Source organism: Xenopus laevis, chromosome 8L, assembly GCF_017654675.1.
Source record: "Xenopus laevis strain J_2021 chromosome 8L, Xenopus_laevis_v10.1, whole genome shotgun sequence".
NCBI classification, from domain to species: domain Eukaryota; kingdom Metazoa; phylum Chordata; class Amphibia; order Anura; family Pipidae; genus Xenopus; species Xenopus laevis.
In genome coordinates this window covers 64,336,103-64,345,895 of record NC_054385.1, presented here as the reverse complement: position 1 = coordinate 64,345,895, position 9,793 = coordinate 64,336,103, and positions in this window count along the sequence as shown.

Sequence of the window (9,793 nt, the reverse complement as noted above, 5' to 3'; positions counted from 1 at the left end):
GTTTAAATAAAACAATATACATTTTCTTATCAATCAATATTTAAGTAATAGTTTCCATGTAACAAAAAGCTAACAATGTATGGATGTAGATCATAATGGGACAACATCAATAAAAGTAGCCCCCAAATTAGTATGGGCATTCCTGTTACAGAATGTCCTTTTACTAGCAACTTTTCATTTGGTCTTCATTATAAATTTTATGATTATAATATAAATTATGATTATAATTTATGATTATAAATATTATACTTTTTTTTAAGTTTCAAAAAAAGCTTTATTGTAAACTTCCAACAATACAGAGCTTTATATATATATACATACATATATGGCTGATGATGGTTACAGCTTGTATAAACATTTAGTATTTTGTACATATTTCTGTATAGAGATTGTTATTGTCTGCCAAGGGTATGTACTCGTGGAGATGAATAGCCAATGGCTAGAAGAAAAGTTTTAGTATTGTGGAAAATGAAATGGGGTTAGAATTGAGGGGGAAAGGGATAAAGCAAGAAAGTGTATGGGTTAGTGCAACGGGGATGTAGTGACCGTACTTACCCCTACTGTGTAAGAGTCTGTTTACTTAAAAAGAAACCACCGAATCCAGACAGCGGTGAATTTAGAAATCTGATCTGGGTTTGAAGTGGACAGTTCCTCGAATCTGCATATTTCCGAAAATTTTTTGTACCAGTCTTTAATATTGGTGATATATGTAGACTTCCAATGCAAAGGCATCGGAAGTTTAGCTGCATTTAGTAATTGGGGTTCTAGACCCGTGTTGAAGGTTGCTACTGGCTGAGGGTTATGGAATAATAGTACTTGTAGAGGATTCGCTGGTATATCAACCCCTAAAATTTGACCGGAAAGTTAGACAGACCTCTTCCCAGAAAGGTTTTATGAGGGAGCACGTCCAGAATATATGGAGTAAGGTTCCTTTTTCTCTATTGCATCACCAACAATTGCCGTTTGAAGTTTTGTATATATGTTGTATCTTAGCTATCTTATAGTTTAATTCTTGTGTACAGCAGCATCTCGAGCTTTTGAGTAATTTGAATAGCATATTTTCAATCTGGACATCCTCTAACTGAACATTTAGGTCTCTGGACCATCTATTGATAAAGGATACTGACTCCCAATTTGTTGGTAGTTGAAGTAATTTGTATAAGAGGGAGATTGCATGTTTCGGTGGGTCAAGCAATGTACAGGCTGTTTCAAATTTAGTAAGGTCCTGCCCCAATGTTTGTGATCTTCTTAAACTGTGGAAATAGTGGGAAATCTGCGCAAATTTTAAGCGATCCAATTGTGTGAATGGTGATAAATTTTGTAGTTTGTCTTTGGATACAAGTGCTTTATTTTCCATGAAGTGAATGAGCTGAAGATTTCATTCTGTCAACCATCTCTGCAGGTTGTTAGATTGTAATCCAGGAGGGAAGGCAGGATTATTAATTAAGGGTATGAGGGGCGATCGATAAGAGGTAAGTGAGTATTTCGTACAACATTTATCCCATATTAGCATGGTGTTAGATAGGAGAGTATGGTCTGGATCTTTTATTCTCCTATATATGTGATCTAACCAGGGTAAGTGTATAAGGTGAGAATATGCTGATTGCTGTTCTATCTCTATCCATAGTTTTATATTTGCATAGTGGGACCAGTCTAATATTCTCAATAAGACTGATGCATAATAGTACGTGTGGCAATTGGGTAAGGCTACACCTCCCTGACGTTTAGTTCTAATTAATATTTTTTGGCCGATTCTTGTTTTTTTATCCTGCCAAATAAAATTTTGTATTATTTTTTGTAGGTTGGTTCAGTTGTGACTCCCCTATATGAAGTGTTTGGAAGATATATAGAATTCTAGGCATGATATTCATTTTTATTACGCTCATCCGTCCAAACCAAGAAATGGGTTTATCTTTCCAGGCTTTTAAGTCTTTTTTAATATTTGAAATTACATGTTTCAAATTTAGTTCAGCCCAGGTTGAGGTGTCTCTGGTAATTTGGAGGCCCAAGTAGGTAAGAGTTTGTGGACTCCACTTATATGGAAAACCCTTAGATATGCAATGCATCGTGTTCTCTGGAATTGAGATTTTTAAAGCCATTGATTTAGAGAAGTTTATCTTAATATTGCTTAGGTTTCCATATATATGAGGAGCTCTTGGTTAAGCGCTGGTATTGATGCTGTGGGATTGGTCAGAAAGAACAATAGGTCATCCGCATAATGTGCGCATTAAGTCTAATGTGGCATAGTAGTGGTTCTAGGGCTAGTACAAATAGGGTGGGGATAGTGGGCATCCCTGTCTCGTGCCATTGCGGATATCAAAGGGGTCTGATAATAGTCCATTTATTTTTAGGCGGGCTATGGGGTTGGTATATAATGAGGAAGTCAACATTTTGGGTCCTAGTCCTATTTGCTTAAGACAGGTAAACATGAATGTCCAATTGACCCTATCGAACGCTTTTTCAGCGTCGGTAGACAATAGCATATTCTCGATTTTTTGTTTTTTGGCCCAGATTATCAGGTTTACTAGTTTGTTTGTGTTACCTCTACCCTCTCTTCCTGGGATAAAACCTACTTGTTCCAGGTGTATTAGGTTGGGGAGAAATGACTGTATTCTATGTGAAAGGATCTTCGCTAATAATTTTATGTCAGTGTTTTATTACTATGAGGAATGAATCTGTTTTGTTCCTTTGCATTGTATGTGTGAAGAGAGATGGCTGTACACTAGGGTCAAAGGTACGTCAATTCCCCGTTGCACTAGGGTGTTGGATGCAGTCAGTGTTAGGTTTAGTAAGAAAAGCATGGGGGTAGTATAGAGTAGAGTGAAGAGGTATAGGGACTCCCGTCCTCACCGGGTAGGTAGGAAGAGAGGAGGTGTTAATGCGCTTCTGCCCAAAGGAAGCTTAAAGCATTCCCTGAGTAGATAATTATTAGAGCGCAAAGAGAGAGGTGTGACGTTGGTGGTAAATTCTTTGTCACAGGAAGTAGGCACCTACTTCCCGATTTCTATCGAGCCTTGGGCCAGTGTAATGGTGACTTCAGGTGAATGAGTGTTAGTCATCCATGGGGATCTGAGAATGTTTTTTTTCTAAAGACTTCTCAGAATAGTTCCTGCTAAAGTATTGAAAATGATAGGCATGTAACAAAACCAGACCACATAAATATCAGAAGTTGAAAAAGACAGAAAGTAATACTGCATATTATTGTTAAATTAAAAGGAAGAAAAAAAAGGGGGACAGTTTCAAATGAAACATCCATCCCATGTCGCATTGTTATTCTGAGTGCAATATATATCAGTTATCTAATAACATATATATCCGGTACTAATAATAAAAAATAAATAAATAAAAAAATGTAATTTCCTTTTTCTCCTTTTTTTTCCTTCTTCTATCCCCCCCCCCCTTTATCTCACCGATTTATTGCAATGCAAGGTGTGCTCTACTATTACATTTGATGAGTAACAATTTGACATTCTCTTGGTATATGGGATTTACATATTGTATAGCAAATCGGGAGTAGTTGTCATGGGTATGAGAAAAAAAGGGGGGGGTTTTCAAGAAGAACCCCTATACACGTTAACAATGACAGAAATTAACTATTTGAGGACATTCAGGAAATACGCGTATACCATTGGTAAGTAAAGTAAGTATATAACGTTTCCGTTACTCTAAGACGTTCTCGTCGTTCTTGATAGTATACCTTTTTCCTTTTTTTATTTTCCCTTCTTCCCTTTTTTCCCCCTCTCCCCCCCCCTCCTCCCTTTTGGGTAGGACTTATCTGCAATATTGTATTTGCTATACAAAGACAGCTCATTCAAGTATCAGTGTAAAATAATTATTAGATAGGAGATTACTGACATGCATTGAGCCACAATGGTGGCTTTTGGAGGGAGATAAAATAATAAAAAGAGTAGAGAATTTGGGGGGGAAAAAGGGTGGGAGGGTAAAGGGGAGGTGGTGAATCATTCTATAAACCGATCCTCTATTCGGATAATGATCAACTATTTGAGGTCATTCCAGAGATATTTCTACAACATTTATCAGATAAAACATTAGTTTGGCATTCTTATAGAGTTACTGTAGTTTATGTCTTCTAAAGTAGCATTTAATTTAAATTAAATGGGCCTCAAGCTCAATTATGGTATGCAATGTGCAGTCAGAACATTTTCATTAGGTAACAGATTAATGCAACCTTAAAATAGAAAATTATAAAAATGCAATAACTGGGTATCCTTAGTCAAATGTGGAAAGTGTAACCGTTATATGAGTCTCTTCACTGCACTGTTCCACTTTATCAGATGGTTTGCTGATGTTGGTGTAATCACGGTTTCAATATGGTCTTGGATATGTTTTGGCAGTGTGTTCTATATATAACAGTTTGTCAAGTCTTCAATAAGAAAAATTAACATAAACTTTGACTGGAATAGTAAAGTATAAGGATGCGTTCTGCAGGAAAACATCGCTGCATAAAGTTTTCTCCATGAAAAATTGAGAATGAACTGGAATAACTTGAAGGATAACTTTAATAGAAGGCCCCAGATGTATTCCGCTATCATTTGTCCGTGTCATGGAATGGTAATTCAGGTCCTTTGTGCTGGTGGTTGTTGTGCTACCCATTTAAAAATGCGATGTGTTTTCGGCACCTGTATTGCTTGTAACGCTATTCACGTTGTGTTTCAGCTGGAAACAAATGCCCACATCAAATCATCATTTAAACATATACTTGCTGGTCGATTGGTCTCCATTCGAATTATTGGGATATATCTGTTGTTAAATGTAACCTCTTAGGCTGTTGTCAAACCGGAGGTATGAGGTAATCTCATAGCGTATCCCAATCCCATTCTGGTCCCATAGACCAAATGCTTCCTACGAGTTGGTGTCCCTTTGCGAAATGATTGTAGATGCTGGGAATGAGGTAATAGGGATCTTCCGGATGCGTATGATTCGGGTATGTGTACCTGATGTGCAGACCTTTGCCCAGGGAAAGTCCGGTATAACGGTATGACATTGACGTAGCAAAAATGGGAAACCAGCTATGGCTTTGACTTTGGCGCACATAGGTGCAGTAGGATTCCTGGGGTTAAATATGCAAGGTAGCTTGATCTTGCTTCGCAGTGTCTTCTGCATAAACAAATCTGCTCCATTCCTGTAAGTCTACGCATGGTAGGCCCAAACAGTTGAAAAAGAACGGGGCATCAATGGGTTCTTTGAGAGTGTAGCTTTTCCCATTTCTGTTAGCGAATAGGGCAAAAGGGAAGCCCCATTTGTATCCTATGTTGCGTGATTTGAGAAGGGTTGTTACTTCTCTTAGTAGACGGCACTGGAACACAGTGGAGTGAGCTAGGTCTTGATAGATTTCAATGGTGATCTCTTCCAGCTTTTTTAATTTTGCGCATTTTATGCAGGATCAATTCTTTTGTAATGTAACTATGTAGGCAACATAGCACGTCACGCGGCCTACCCGATCTACTGCCTGCTACGCGGTGTAGTCTGTCTATCGGGATCTCCGTTTCTTTGTCTTGCTCCAAGAGGTCATTGAAAAGCTCTGTGAGTATTCGTTTTAACTCAGATTGCGGTACATCTTCAGATATTCCCCATATTCTTAAGTTATTACGCCTACTTCTGTTTTCAGCATCTTTGAGAAGAACATAGATATGGCGTGCTTGTTTAGCAATCTTGTCCGAGTTTTGCTGAACTGCCAGTATGAGGCCTGCTTGCGTCTCTTTGAGCGCTCCTATTTTAGTTGACATGGCCACCAAGTCCTGTTTGATTTCAGCTGTTTCTTGCTTCTGTGCCTCTTTGATGTCGTCTAATAAGTGAGTTAGATCTGCTTTTTGTGGTAATGCAGCAATTAGTGCTGATAGGTCAGATACATGAGGCATAGATGTTGTCGGAGGGGGAGAGGATTGCGATCCTTTGGAGTTGGCACCCTCGTGGTCCTCGTCGGCCATATTGGAGTCACTCTCAGTAGCTCGCGTAGGAGATGATTTTTTGAAGAATTTGTCAATTTCTTTTTCCTTTCGGGTGGTAAGAGTTCTCTGTGGTAGCCCCTGAGTTGGGCCCTTTTGAGATTTCCCCATATTTCAGGCCAGATATCTTATGTTGAGCTGAGTTCGGGATCGGGAAGCAGGAGCTCTACAGAAGTGCGTCTGTTCACTCAGCCATCCAAGCCACGCCAATATTATACATTTTAATCGTTTTTGAAGGATTTGCCTTCCTCTTCCTACTCTTTCCAGCTTTTAAATGGGGGTCACTGACCCCGGTACCTAAAGACACTTGCTCTGTGAGGTTCCGATTTTATTGTGATTGTTAGTTATTATTACACATCTTTCTATTCAGATCCTCTGCTACTCATTTTCCCATCTCGTGTTTAAGCCACTGCTTGGTTGCTGCAAGCAGATTTCTGAAAAACTAAATAACTGAAAAACCATACAAAATTTAATGATCATAACTTTGTAACAAAAAAAACCTGTTTTTGTAAATACCAGCACTAGATTACTAGATTACTAATGAGACAGGGGACCAGATCAGTAGCACTTCCATTTTATTTAAATACATATTTACTTAGCCTTGGGTTGCTCCAACAATCATCCTTTTCTGTAATTTAAAGGTGAATAACCATTTTAAGTCAGCCCATGTATGACCAACTTTAGCTTTCCAAAAGGAAAAAATCACCCTCCACCCATGCCCTTAATGGGACTGCACTACGCAAATCAATAATGGAAAAGGACCTTGAAGTCCTTGTAGATTTTAAACTTAAAAGCAATGCCAGTCAGCAGCTTCAAAGGCAAACAAGGTCTTGAGAAACTCAAAGTGGGTGAGAAGATCCGAAGTTAATAAATGCAGTAACAAAATAATAATAAAAAGTATTTATTAGGACATATATAGCCTTACACGTTTTGTGACAAAAGGGCAGTTACTCATAGACCTATGTGAAGATGTGGAATTCTCTCCCGAATCAGTCATACTAGCTGATACATTAAATAGCTTTAAGAAGGGTCTGGATGGCTTTTTAGCAAGTGAGGGAATACACGTTTATGAAATATAGCTCATAGTTGATCCAGGGACTAGTCCGATTGCCATTTTGGAGTCAGGAAAGAATTTTTCCCCCTCGGAGGCAAATTGGAGAGGCTTCAAATGTTTTTTTTTTGTCTTCCTCTGGATCAACGAGCAGTTGGGCAGGTTATATATAGACTTGATGGATGTATGTCTTTTTTAAACCTAACTTACTATGTTGCTATGATCTGCAATTCAGTTTTTTTTGCTAATTCCTTATCCAACTTTTTCTGTACAACAATACTGTCGAACTTCTGTATTACCGAGGGCCAGAATTTGGAAACCAGTGTTGTCCACTCCCCTTTACTACCACACCCATTTTGTCACAAAGCATGTTAATACCACATTAATGGTGGCAGCACACCAAAAAACCAAACGGTTTGTGCTCACTGCAGAGATATCCAGTGGCGTTTCAGGGGCCGATGCCATCTGAGGCAGCAGCCCCGATGCTGCCTCCCGCTCCACGCTTTCAACTTTTAGAGCTGGAGTGGGTCCAGTGGGGCCTCATCACTGGTGCAGGGAGCGCTAGTGCGCTCGCTTAATTTCTGTATTAAAAAATGGAAATTCGGCACTTGAGGTTACCAGAGGTGGCTTTTTGTCACCCCTGGTAACTGACCGCTCCATGCCGCCTGAGACACCGTTCTCAAATATAAAAAATGAGGTAAAGAATGTCCCTAGACAGTTGGCATTAAAAAGGAGTAGTAAGGGAGCTAAGGTACAGGGTAGAATCCAGTTTATGACTACATATGACACTCATGCAAATGTGATTCGTAAAACAGTTTCTAAATATTGGGGTATTCTAAAATCTGACCCAAAATATGGTAAATTGTTTGTGCAATTAACGCTTTTTTCATATAAAAGAGGGAGAAGTATAGGGGATCATCTAAAACATAAACGAGAAGAACAAAAGGAAAGAAATATGGTAGGCTCAAAAGTAAATGGTACTTTCCTGTGTAGAAATTGCTGACACTGTAATGGTATTGGTCAAGGTGGCAGTGTCCAACATCCCCTTAAGGGAACGAAACATAAAACAAGGGTTTTTTTTTACACGTGACAGTACCAATATAGTGTACTGTATTAAATGCCTAAATCAGCCAGACAAGTAGAAGTATGAAAATATGTTTGAATGAACATAAGTCAGTAATTCGTAACAATGTACCCCCTAAGGAGTAGGACAAGACAGGCTCTGAGAGAAAAAGAAAGGAAACCACTTTGGCACTGCACTTTCATGAACAGGGACGTATAATTTGTCAATTGAGGTGGCAAATATTGGAAAAAGTGTGTGGCAGTACCCAAAAGGAAACAAAAAAGAAACTACTACAAAGGGAGTGTTTCTGGCTATGGCTACTGCAAACAAAAACAACCACAAGGGCCAAAGGAGGAGTTTAACATGAATTGTTACTTGTAGAACCACAAATGTATCTATTTCATATCCTCTATAATAACAAAATGTAACCAGTCCATTTACATTGTATCTTTTATCCCCCTTAGATTATTTCAGTGAACAAGAATTTATCCAGGGAAAGCTTTGACTCAGAGTAAAGTAGTCTTTTCCTTTTAAGCTTGGTATATTGTCTGTTTTAATTTTGTCTAATGTTCGGTATTTGCCATTGTATATAATAATGTTTTACTTATTTACTGGTTTTAGGTACTAATTGTTTTTTGATAAATATATTGTTGGATTATCACAAGAAATTGTACATTTTACAATTGGACTAATCACGGGATATTGGTTATTTCTTAGTTACTGGACTTAACCTACACATGGATCATAAAAAAGGAGAAAAAAAAAGAAATAAAAATTGTTGTGGTATAGAGTTTTATTGGGTATGCACTTGGATAATTGTTATGGCTATTTAAACATGTATGTGCATGCTGTCTTGCATGTCTGACAAAGGGGTCCGCCCCCGAAACATTACATCATTGACGTGTATTAAAAACGCAGGGGTTCGCCCTGCTGCACTGGCCATCGTGTGTTTGGAAATTTTTCACATTTATGTATTGTGGAGAGGTGCTGACCTCTTCTAAACACCGGGCTCAAGAGTTGAAGAGGCTGGGGAAAGGTAATCATTTTTTGCATGAAGGTTCTCATCCTTGCATCATGGCAGGAGCAGCCCTGGAGATATCACCCATCACTCATATGTAAAAAAAAATTATGTCATATTATGACATACCCTTAAATCCATATGCCACCTCCCCCAGGCAGAGTATGACACACACAGGCAGGGCAGGCAAAGTATGGCACACACACACAGAGTAGGGCACACGCAGGTAGAACAGAGCAGACATAGACAAAGCAGCGTAAGAGACAGGGAACAATACATATATAGAAAAAATAGGAATAGTTAGTCCTTTAGGTTTGTGTTCTCTTGCCGATCCTTTTCCAGTCTCTCAGCTGTACATGAAATCACACAAACAAAAAAAAAACCTTTCACTTCTCCAAACAGTGCACAAATGCTTATTCCGGAAAACTTCACCAGTTTTGGCCAAAAAGCCTACTTACAAGACGGTAATTATAAATATTGCATGTAGTATTCAATGGTGATCTCCCTTGCTTCAAAGAACACTTTTAGGCTCCAACAGATGCATACAAAAACCCTATTGCATAATACTGTGCACCATTTGTGCACTGTTTGGAGAAGTGAATGGTTTCTTTAAAGGGGAACTTGTACAAGAGAGTTTTCTTCCCAACACGGTGCTATTTCAGGCACCTGAATGTACTACACCATATTTTTTGTTT